This window comes from Myotis davidii, unplaced genomic scaffold (genome assembly GCF_000327345.1).
Source record: "Myotis davidii unplaced genomic scaffold, ASM32734v1 scaffold185, whole genome shotgun sequence".
Classification (NCBI taxonomy): Eukaryota; Metazoa; Chordata; class Mammalia; order Chiroptera; family Vespertilionidae; genus Myotis; species Myotis davidii.
The window spans coordinates 653,049-665,604 of record NW_006297811.1 but is presented as its reverse complement, the minus strand read 5'-3'; the positions used below and the strand labels follow the sequence as shown (position 1 = coordinate 665,604).

General features: G+C 37.8%; 1 pseudogene; it reads right to left on the bottom strand.

Moving 5' to 3' along the window:
* Nucleotides 1-268: 268 nt before the first annotated feature.
* LOC102774509 lies at nt 269-7,344 on the bottom strand (annotated as a pseudogene).
* Nucleotides 7,345-12,556: the final 5,212 nt, after the last annotated feature.

The window sequence follows — 12,556 nt, the reverse complement described above, 5'->3', positions numbered from 1 at the left end:
TTTTTGAGAACAAAAGAATGTTTATTACAGCATTTATGGGCCTGTTTCCTCTATAAATAAATCTGTATAGAGATGGGAAGTAGGAGTGATAGATACAGGAGGGAGGAGAGAATATTATTAAGGCTTCAGGCTCAGTACCTGTTTGAGGCTCAGCATCCTCTCATTTTCGAGTGCACTAAAGGCTGCTGGAATCGCCATTGGAGTGGGAACAAGGACCCCTCCTGCAGATCTCTCAGAATTGGGGAGGAGGCTCCATTGCAGGTCCCGCCTATGACCCAGGTCCAAAACTTCCAACCTTCTCTGACACCCCAGGGCGGTTCTTGTCAAACAGCTCACACTTGATGGGCATTTCCAGGGAGTAGAATGAGTTCTTGAGGGCAAAGTCTTAGTAAATCTCATAAATCTTTTGGAGAAGAAAATCTGTTGTGCTTGCCTAGGGTCTGCCAGCACCAAAAACCTGATCCCTATCTGTCTAGAGAAGCAGTGCAGTTTGAATATGTCTGTCTCCAGCATCTCAATGCCTTAGCTGCCCTGTTTGGGAGAAAGCTGGGAGCCGTTTTACGAACAGCGAGTGGAACATGGAGGCCAGATGAGCTTTTCATTGGAAGTGAGGTGGGCCTGGCCTAATGCAATGGACACTGGGTAGTTGGCAGGGCTGCCCATGTACTCCAGCACTTCTTTCTTACCAGCTGTGTACTTTCCATTAGGTCCATGTCATTGGTTGTCAGTACTGCGTGGCCCACTGCAAAAATCAGGCAAGAAGAGTCAACGATGCCCCATCCTGGGGACACTGCCAAGGCCCTCCATAAACACTATGATGTCACTATTTATTGTGCCTTTTCATCTCATACTTCCACCTTTAAGAAAAAGAAAAATCATCAAAAACAGGCACAGAGGGTAAACTCAATGCAATCTCCGGTTTTCTACATTGTTCGATTTCCATCATACTCTTACCCAAATCTGTAATTCTATTCTAAGCTAGACCAGAATCCACAGAGCACTCTTCTAACCCTGTAGTCACACGCTCTGCCATCTCTCCATGCACTTGCGCTGGAAATATATTTCACACAGACCCTGCTCAGAGTCCTCAGCTAGGGGTTGTGAAGAAAGACATTACTGATTTGAGCATATGTATATGGACAAGTAAACATTAACACTGAGTGATACATGAGGTACAAAAAGTTGATGGAGAGACACGTCATAGAACCTGGGAAGAATGAGTGATACTTGGAGCACACCTAGGTCTCAAAGAACACGGAATAGTGAAAAGAAAAGCTTGGAATAAAGGGAACCATAGTGCACTGCTGGTGGGAATGCAGACTGGTGCAGCCACTGTGGAAAACAGTATGGCGTTTCCTCAAAAAATTAAATATGGAACTGCCATTTGACTGAGTGATCCCATTTCTAGGAATATATCCTAACGAACCTGAAAGACCAATCAGAAAGAATGTATGCACCCTTACGTTCATAGCAGCACAATTTATAATAGCTAAGATCTGGAAACAGCCCAAGTGCCCATCAGCAGATGGGGATAAGAAGCTTGGTACATTTAAACCATGGAATATTATGCAGCTGTAAAAGAGGAGACAGCATGGAGGGACCTAGAGACTATTATGCTAAGTTAAATAAGCCAGTCAGAGAAAGACAAGTATCACATAATCTCACTCATATGTGGAATCTAATGAACAAAGTAAACTGTTAAACAAAATAGTTCCAGAGATAAAGGAGCATGGAACAAACTGTCTCGAATCTCAGAGGGAAGGTAAGGTTAGGTGGGTAGGTGGGAAGAGATCAACCAAAGAACTTATATGTATACTAGGGGCCCAGTGCACAAATTCGTGCACCATGAAAGGAACTGTGGGCCATGAGGCTGTGACGGGCACAGGGGCTGGTCTCAGCCCATCCTCTGCACTCGCACTGGGCCCCTCCCACTGCAGCCCCTGCCCCTTGTCTGCCAGCAGTTCCGCTCCCGCCGTCACCACTCCTACACACTGACAGTGCAGAGCAATTGGAGCCAACGCCAGCAGAGGGTGTGAGCAGCGGCTGCCAGACCTGATTGCCCCTCAGGAGCAGGGGGAGGTGGAAAAGCCCTCAGGGGTGATCAGGGCCAGCAGCTGCTGCTCACACCCACTGTCGGCGCTGAGGTGGAAAAGCCCTCAGGGGTGGCCAGCAGCGGGTGCAAGAAGGGCCAGCGCCGGCAGCAAGTGCGAGTGCCTGGCGGGACTACAGCACAGGAGCAAAGAGTTTCCAGTAACCCCCAGAGGCTCACCCCGATGACAGCAACCAGAGCCCTGCCTTGGTCTGACTCCCCTGCTCACCTGCTCCACCATCCTGTGGTGGCCAATGCCTGCCATGTTCCGCACGCGACCCTTGGTGGTCAGTGCACGTCATAGCAACTGGTTGGTTGTTTGGTTGTTCAGTTGTTCTGCTGTTTGTTCTATTTGCATATTAAGGTTTTATAGATAGATAGGTAGATAGATAGATAGATAGATAGATAGATAGATAGATAGATAGGGCTATGCATAACCCATGGACACAGACAATAGGGTGGTAAAGGCAGGGGATGGGGGAGGGCTAGAAGGGGACCAGCGCCGACTTTCAACCATAAAGATTAAAATATATTAAATAAATAAATATAGATGATAGATAGATAGATAGATAGATAGATAAATAACAAGTTTTCAGTTGGGAGAGTTCAGCCTAAGCAAAAGTAGAGAGTAGAAAAAGAAAGATGTGTTTAGGGAAAACAAAATGAGTGGGTAAACCTGGCTGAGTGTAGAGGGCCACAGAAGGAAAGAGAGGGCAATACTAATATGATTGATACATTAGATGAGGCTTAACTGTATATTTCACAAAAATTTTGTCAGGAAATAAAAAGCAGTTCATAAATACAAAGAGGTAACTCCTATCATATTGACTATTTTAAAAGTTTCTATTTCTAAAAACTGGAAGATGTAGGAGTGATCCTATTGGAAAATGAATTTAAACTCTATCGTCTCTGAGCAAACACCTTTGAATGACTAATCTGAACTCTGAGGTGGCTTTGTGTGGGCTTCCCTGTTGATTGTCATTTTCAACGGAGTCAGTTCTGGAACACTGGGAATGTATTTCACAGTGCAGCTCACACAGGATGCTTCACAAAATGTATCCAATCCATCAGAACCGCTTAAGATAACTCGCAGAAGTCAGTAAATGATGGGCAGGCAGGGATTTCCTAATAGGTATTTTTTTAAATATTTTGACAATGTATGATGAAAAGATGAAAATAGTCTCAAAAGTCACTTAAAGATAGCTCTTCAGACTTAAGATGACTCCAACTACGGGGCACAGAGCCAACAAAGCTGTAATTTGTTGTAACTCGAACTAAGGCATACACTATCAAGGCCATGTAGAAATTTTAAAATAATCTAAAAAATAAGTTGCTTTTATGTCACTTTGCTATAACTTGAATATTATTCCTAGAATATTCAGCATTAATGTGAAAGATTTAGTAGATGCACCATTACTATCAAAAGAGAAGATAAAGTGTTCCTATTGAAAAAATTCAATGATTTAAGCCACTTAAATGAATATTTATTAAGCACCTGTGTCGTATGGCTTACTGTTTTTGTTTTATAGATAAACAAAGATGGGCAATATATATTTCCTGTACTCAATAAATTTACAGTCTAATGATGGGGACAGAATGCGTAGCTTATTGTAAGATAAGCAAAATGAGGTAAGTGCCATAGAGGACACCTAAAATGTTAGGGGATTACAAATGGTCGTAATAGTAATAGTAGTGTGACAGGCACCTCTCACAGACAGCAGGCTCAGTGCTAAACATTGTACGCACAGTAACTCATTTAATCTTATTAATAACTTTATTCTATAAACACTGTTGTTATTTCAAAAAAAAACCTTGAAATGAAGAACGTGAGGCTCAGTCGGATGAAGAAACAAACTCCTACAACCAGAAAGCTCACACACTCAGAATGCCTGACTTTAAAATTTCCTCCTAAGCACTGCACTCTACTGCCTCCTAGGGGAAAGTTTCATGGAGATTATAACTTCACTTTACATAAGGTAAAGTTAAAGGTAAGAAAGAGCATTCTCCAAAGTCACAGATATGAGAGAGGACAGTATTTTCTCAGGAAATGTTAATAGTAAAATAGACTCAGAGTGTCAAGTGTATGATCTTGAGCAAGAATATAATGTATATGTTTTATATACACTATAAAACATAAGACTAGGCTGGCAGAGCTTCAAGTCCTAGGAAAGAGGCTTGGACTTGACTATGTGCATTGAGTCTCCTTTCATATGGAAATAACAGCACCCAAATTATCTTTTTGATGATTTTAAATAAACCAGTATCTTCCTTTTGTTTAGATCTCATAACCACATTTCTTTAAGGTAAATACAGTATTTCAAACTGTCTTAAAACAACCAGTCTTTTCAAATTTCCCCAGAATGGATTTGATAAACAGAAAGAAATGGACATAGCAAAGAAATCACCATATTATTCAATTAAGAATCCTCAGCCAGTGATTTATATTGTGATATATTAAACATAATTTATTCTATGTTAAAAATCTTTCCCACAAGAAAGATTTAAATCCCCCCAGCACCCAAAAAAACACCTGTCTCAATGCCCTTCACAGTCGCACAGTTCATCATTTGTTTGTGTGAATGTACAACTGATGTGCTTTTCCAATCCAATAAAATGTGTTCCTCCTTCCATATGTGGATGGTTGAACACATCAATCATTAACTTATCTGTAATTTTTTTGGCTTCAGATTTCTGTAAAAATTCCATCAGAGCAGGTACCCGACCAAATGCTGGCAGCAATAATTTAATGAGGTTGGTGATGCTCCAAGTCCAGTGTTTGCTTTTCTTTGAGGAGTCATAACGAAAAATAGAAATGTCATAGTTTTCTAGCCAATTGAGAACTGAACAGTCCTGTCCATTGCCTGGCTTATATCATTTTTAAGTATCTTACTTACTTACTTCTCTGATCACTTTAAAGTTCTTTATGGGGCTGTCTCTTTCCTATCAGTCTGACTCTGGAAATCACTGAATCTGAATTATTTGTGACTTGTGAACTCATTTGGTCCAATTCCATCATTTTAGAGAAGAGCAATCTGATGGATGCAAAGATGGAATGATTGACCATAGCCTCTCAGCTGGTTAGTGCTCACCTGGAATTTGAACCTGGGATCATGTTACACTTCTCTTTCTATACTCCTGCCCTTTTTGCAGCTCAGGTCATGTTCTCACTATCAAGTCTATTATGTCACAAAGGTTTGTTATTGAATGTATGAATTAGGTAAACCAGAAAATAACTTATTTTGCTTCCAAGTTTTTAAAAAATTTCAAACTACAGCAAAGTTGTAAGAAGTACACAATGAAAATACATATACGTTTCCCTTGGGATATTAATTCTTAATATTTTTCCATATTTTCTTCCTTCCTTCCCTTCACTTTTTTCCTTCCTTCTTTCTCCCTTTCTCCCTCCAACCCTTCTCCTCTCTCTCTCTCTCTCTCTCTCTCTCTCTCTCACTCTCGCTCTCTCTCTTTTCTATATATATATATACATATATATATTCTAATACATATATAAGAACATACATACATACAGTTAATGTAAAAAACAAACATGTAGACATACACATATGTATTCATAAGTATGTATATATTACTTATTTTCTATGACACTGATAAAATGTTTCAGATATCATGAAAATTCACCCCTAAGTACTTCATTATGCAGTTTGACCTCCTTGTCCTTCGAAATTCTCCATTACCATGATATAATTATCACATGCAAGAAATTTAAATTGATACAATATTGTTATCTAATATACAGTCTACTTTCAAAAACCACTTATATCTCAGAATCTATCTTATTATAGCTACTTATTTGCTTTCCTAATTCAGGATCCAGTCAAGGATCAAAATTGCTTGCTATCATTTCTCTTTAGTCCTCTTGGAACTCATACAACTTAACAAATGGAGAATATTTTGACCATGGCTGTAGTCATGACATGTTAGGCTTTTTAGTCCATTGATAATATATTTTCATAAATTTAATACAACAGAATGTGTACAATGTGCACAATAAGTTGTGTTCTTTTAATGTTGCATTAAACATCAAGTGGTTAATTAACAGCATTTTGTTAAACTGTGTGATTCCAGTTACCAATTAGCACAGCATTGAATTAACACCAAGAATTACTGACTTCTTTTTATGGAATACAAACACAAACACTTAGACATCTTTTGAAGTATTCACCATGGGTAATTAATTATCTCTCACCAGTGTTATGTTGACCTGTATTACATTCACTTGAATCTGATGACTTGAAGTTTTGGTACCTGAAAAGTAGCACCTGATATTACTTGTAACTTCATTCCAATACCATGTTTGTTACTTTGGATAACCCTGCTTGCCAGTGTTTAATAGAAGAACCCAGCACCATTTTGCCAAAAGGAAGTTAATCCAAAAAAAGAAGACATCCTTGAGAGCTTTGGTGTTTATCTTGCATCATCCTAATCTCTTGCCACGATGGCTGTCTTTCGTGCAGGCTGCTTGCCATTGTACATTCCAGGTGTCAGGCTGACTCCTCTTCAATGCTGGCACATTTCTCTTGATCTCAGAAATTGATCAAGGTTTCCACAAACGATAAGAAATGCATTTTTTTTTCAGAGTTATTTTTCTCTTTTAATAAAGGCTGGAACTCTAAAAAAGACTCATTTGTCAATAAATTATGACTTTATGCTTTGACCAAAAAATTACCATACTTGGAATGCTTTTTCTTAAGGTTTCTAAATAAAAATTGCCAGTAAATTGATTTTTTTTCTTGTTTCCATTATCTTACTTGCTAATATACCTCACTGAAGGAGGATCCTTAAGTGAGGCTACATGAGAAAGCCACTCACTGCCACAGGCTTCTTATAATGCATCCATGTCTCACCCCCGGGTACAGTGCCATTCCTAATAGGCATATTTCAGCACAGTGACTAAGGGTCCTCTGTGATGGGCGTTAACTAAGGAGGAATCACTGCAAACATTTCTTAATGGTTCTAATGAACTGTTTCTAAAATACAATGTCCCCATGTGGTATAATACCATAACAGAATTGAACAGGCTTAGAATAATTTAATTTTATAATTTGGAAGGGTTATTCAGTTTAATTTTCTTAAACCTGAAAGATAATCAGAGTCATCTGGGAACCTCCTTTAAAATACAGATTATCCAACCTCTGAGTCATGCCTCACATACAAAGTCATCATATTAATATAGCACACTTGGATAAAGGGCTGGGCACCTCTAGGACCTCCAGGTTCCAACCAGTTGCACCCATTATATCGGTACCTCTGTTAAGACATCTTTGGCTCATCAGTCTGTGCAACAAACCTGACTAGCTGACAGGAAAGCCTAGAAGTAGAAATAGTCTTGAGTGAACTCACCCACAGGGAACCATGATCATTCAACTCAGCAATTGTTTCTTTTTCTGTTTTACTCTAAGAGAGAATGATATTCAAAGGATTCAAACGGAAATTTAGAGCTGATGAAACATGTTAGGAACATGTACTCATTAGACTTCTTCCCTTCAACAATGATGGAAACACAGCTCACATTTGCAAAAAAAAAAAACAAAAAACTTTTAAAGTTATTTAATCTCCTTCTCCATATCTGGATTCTGCTTTCCACTGAAGGGCTTTGTTTCAAACAGGCTCTCTTCACACAATCGCAGGATGGGCACTGGCAGTTCTCAAAGGGACTGGAGTACAGGAGTAGGGAGAGAACGGTGATGCCCATATTAAAGAGATGCTAGGTATACCACTGTATGTTTATACTGAACAGAGAATATGTTACTTCTTATCACTGGATACCAACTTAAGCAGAGCCATGTGGGTGATAAGGAAGGAGCAAAGCAGTTCTTTAGTTTACAAAATGATCAGGGATCCTAGAGCCTTGGTTATCCAGGAAAAGTTTCTCTCTTAGAAGATTTAGACTCTGCTAACTCAGCACAAGTCTCAAGATATTTGCAAGATTAGGTTAAATCTATTATACTATTACTATAAATTAATTTGTGCTTTACATTTTCTTTCATTTATTTCATATAGTTATCACTGTTTCTTTAAATGAGAAAAAAATTTTATTACAGAAAACATGTAATAAAATAGAAGGCATCTACATAGTCTCTGAAAAAATCTGATTTTATGGATCACAGGGCTGTAATCAGGCATCAATATTATTCTTGTGGTTACTCACCCCAATCAAAGGTGATTTACAAAAAAAAAAAAAAGGAATACTGAGCTTTATAAGTATGAGGATTACTTTTGTATACATAAGTGTAAAATAGCATTAAATATTGCTTGACCTGACAGTGGATAAATAATTGAGCTGCTTTTAACCAAATTGTCATCACAAGCCACTATGCCTGGAAGACGCCACCAAGAGGATGACCTCTGACCTCACCAGGTCCTCTGCAAGAGCACAGCCTGTACAAAGGATTGAGAGCAAACCCTGGGATCATTAATGAGTCAGAACTGTCTGATTTGGTTGGGTTTTGCCATAATAATCTGAGTACAGGACAGTACAGAACATAATTTGTATAAATTTATCTAATAAAATAGAATACCTAAGATGACTCATAATGAATAAACAAATTATTCTTGGTCATTGAGTTTAATTTGTATTTTTAGAGAGTTTTATAATGGTGATACTTGTGATGACTTCTAGTTTATCATTGTTCCTTAAAATATCTTTGTAAAACATATCAATTGAAAGTGTTCTTTTTTTTAAAATATATTTTATTGCCTTCAGAGAGGAAAGGAGAGGGAGAGAGATAGAAAGATCAGTGATGAGAGAGAACCATTGATATGCTGCCTCCTGCATACCCCATACTGGGGATTGAACCCACAACCCAGGCATGTGCCCCGACCAGGAATCAAACTGTGACCTGCAGGTTCAGAGGTCGACGCTCAATCACTGAGCCATCCAGCCAGGCGAAAGTGTTCTTATTGAAGCAATACCATCAAATGCTCGTGAGCTCTGCTTTAAAATTTGACTTCTGAACTCTTTTGGGTTTTGCTTGTGGAGTATAGACTTGCGGGGCAGACCCAGAATCAAGTCCCCGGTGAGTATCTGTGGCTAAGTCATTAAAGTTTTCTAAACCTCGGTTTCGTTTTCTATAACATGTGATCCATGATTATAACTATACTAGAAGCCCGATGCATGACATTCATCCAAGAGTAGGCTTTCCTTCTCCTGGCTGCTGGCAACAGCTTCCCTCTGGCACCCGGGACCTGGGCTTCCCTTCAGCCACCGGCAGGCACCTGGAATTTGGGCTTCCCTCGCAGTCCGGCTTCATCTGGAAGGTTGTCCGGAAGGACATCCAGTCTAATTAGCATATTACACTTTTATTATTATAGATATGACCTACATCACAGGGATTTAGAGAATGAAATTACATAATATGTGTTACTTGTTTAGCACCATGTGTAACACACATTACTTTTAGATATTAATATTTTTCAGCCTGTAAATATGCTTGAAGTAAAGCTACATCTGAAAAAATCATAAACATATTATTGAAGGTATAAAATACAACTTTACTATTTATCTCATTTTCGCTCACACTTCAAAACCAACCGTTATAAGCATTTTTACATGTATAGTATATTAATTCATATTATTCTCTCCAAAATTCCATGAGACAAAGCATTCAGGAGACTGAGATGGATTAAGATTCAGTGACATTCTCATGGTCATTCTGTTTATTTATTTTTCTCTTATTTAAAAATATACTTTTATTGATTTTAGAAAGGAAGGGAGAGAGAGATAGAAATATCAATGAAGGAACATCAGTTGGTTGCCTTTTGCACACCCTCTACTGGGGTTGAGCCTACAACCAGGGCATGTGCTCTGACTGGGAATTGAATCATGCTCTCTTGGTTCATAGGTCAATGCTCAACCACTGAGCAACACTGACTGGGTTATTTTTGTTTTATTTCCAAACCCACTCAAGGACATGCTTTTATTGAGAGAAAGAGGAAGGAAGGAAGAGAAAGAAACATTTATGTGGGAGAGAAACATCAATTGGTTGCCTCTCATATGCATCCTGACCAGGAATCAAACACACAATCTAGGTATATGCCCCAACTGGGAATGGAACCTGAAACTTTGTAGTGTAGGGGATGATACTCCCACCAACTGAGCAACCCGGCCAGGGTGGCCATTCTGTTGTCACAAGTTCCATGCTCTGTCACTCCAGGGCTCTGTCACCCAAGGCTTTCGAGACTTTTGCATTTTCTCTGAAATGAAGCAACATACCTCTTAAAGAAGTATCACCAACCCTGCTCCTGAATCCACTGCATTATACAATAACGCAAAGCCACTCTTTTTTCAGTTTTTTTCTTAAAATGTCTTATATAGAATGTTAGACTTCCCAAGTACACTTATTTTAATCTAATCAGATGTAACATGAGAATATTTTTTCCACTGTTATCTTTACTACTTATCTGTAAGTGTTAGAAATACATTAACTCTAACTTCTAAACTCATTTGGGAAGCTACCAGCAAGTCATATATGAAATTAAATTCAAGATGATAGGCTGACTATATTGTGAAACAAACAATGATAGATATTTTAAAATAAATACTACTTATAAAATACCACCTTGAAGGAAAAAATAGTGACAAAGAACAATAGTAGAGAAAGAGGTTAATTTTAAATAGTAGGATCTTAGGAGGTTTACAGAGGAAGTAGTATTAGTTAATTGAGCGACAAGAGGGATATTTATTTATTTGCTTATATATTTCTCAAATATTAACATCTACTAGGTTTATTTTCTTATTCATTTATTCATCAAATATTTATTTAGTATCTACCATGTGCCATTCACTGGCCTCGGCAATGGGGGTATAGAAATGAGCAGAGATAGGGGCTTTTGCTCAGATTATATATTCCATGGGGCAGGAATAGAACATAAATGCACAAATGAATAAATATATAGTATTTTAGGTAAAGATAATGTGAGACACAATGCCAGGTGCTTTGGATATTAACGAACCAGGATGCAGTGGTCACAGATACTGAATCAGTGTTCTCAACCTGGACTGCACCAAAAGTGCCTGCTGCCTGTTTTCTTGCCTGTTTAACATTCCTGGGACAGCAGCTGGGAAAAACTTCTTTAACTGTATATTTCTAGCACCTAACAGAGTGTTTGACACAGAGAAGCTCACTTGATATACATTTGTAAAATAGAATCTAACCTGTCTGATTCTTTCTATAATACCACATTTTTAGTTTAAATGCACATATTATGTATTCAATAAATGCTTATTGAATGAATGCTTATTGAAGGTTGTTTTTCTAGTCCAACTCTGATTGAAATAATTTACACTTTTCCTCCTTTTTTTTATTTTCTAGGAATATTAGCCTCACTTCAGGTTAGAGCCACATGTTTCTTCTTATCTATCTTAAATTCTGCCAGATGCCTCATCTCATTTTCTTCCCTGTGACCACAAAGAAAAATATATATATTTTCTCATGTCAAAATCTGTGCAAGCAAATGTATCTACTGTCCTCTTTTCTGGGCTCTTTCTTTCTCAAGTATATCCATTAATTAATTCAAACTTTTATTCCAATGAGTTTTTTATGATTTTGCTAATTTGCCTGTATTCAAGTTCAACCCTTGATTTAAATAATTGGAAAATAAAGTACCCAGAAAAACATGAAGAAAAGGAAAGAAAGCTGAGACCCTACAAACTCTGAGATTTTCTTTACATTATTATGAATTTCTTGAAGACAAATGCTATGTCTTTATAACTTCAGGACCCACAGCTTGTCAGACCTATGATGTGTTAAATGAATGTTTGTTGAGTGAATATCAGCTAAGTGTCTTTGAATTTAGACCTACTTTTATTTCCACCTGGTTGGGTGATCCTAGTAAAGTTGCCTTTTAAATGAAAGGAAGATCAATTCATTTTCAAATTCCTTTAAAGTTCCAGCCTAGAATTCCATTATTTTAATTGTCTACAATAAGGCCTTCCCTGCATTCCAGTTTAAGATTCTCTCTGTACAGCACCAGTGGAGGAATTGTTCATCAAACAAGTGTTGCAGTGAAATTAAACTATTATAATTTAACCAAAGATTAACCTACTTTCTTTACTAAAATTAATCTTTGTGAGATGGAGTAAGTTGTGTTGAAAGATGATGATGATGGTGATGAGGATTTATACTGACTTAATGATTGTAATAAACTTGTGTGATTTTGTGATGTTGGTGAACAATTTAACTACCACATTTAAAAGCAGAAAAAGCAAGTATGAAGTTTTTATATGCAACACATGTGAAATGTTGAAATCTTTAGTAAATAGTAGAACTTAATTTGGAACAAACTCTTTTCTCACAGAGAACAATATGGAAATTCCGAATTATTGCATTTATTTTAGGTAGACATTTGATTTATAGTCTATTCCAGGAGTAGAAGGATGTAACCATGGGAAGCACCTTCTCTTGTTGGCAAGGAAACAGAAACATCAAGATGCTAGTTTACAATTGT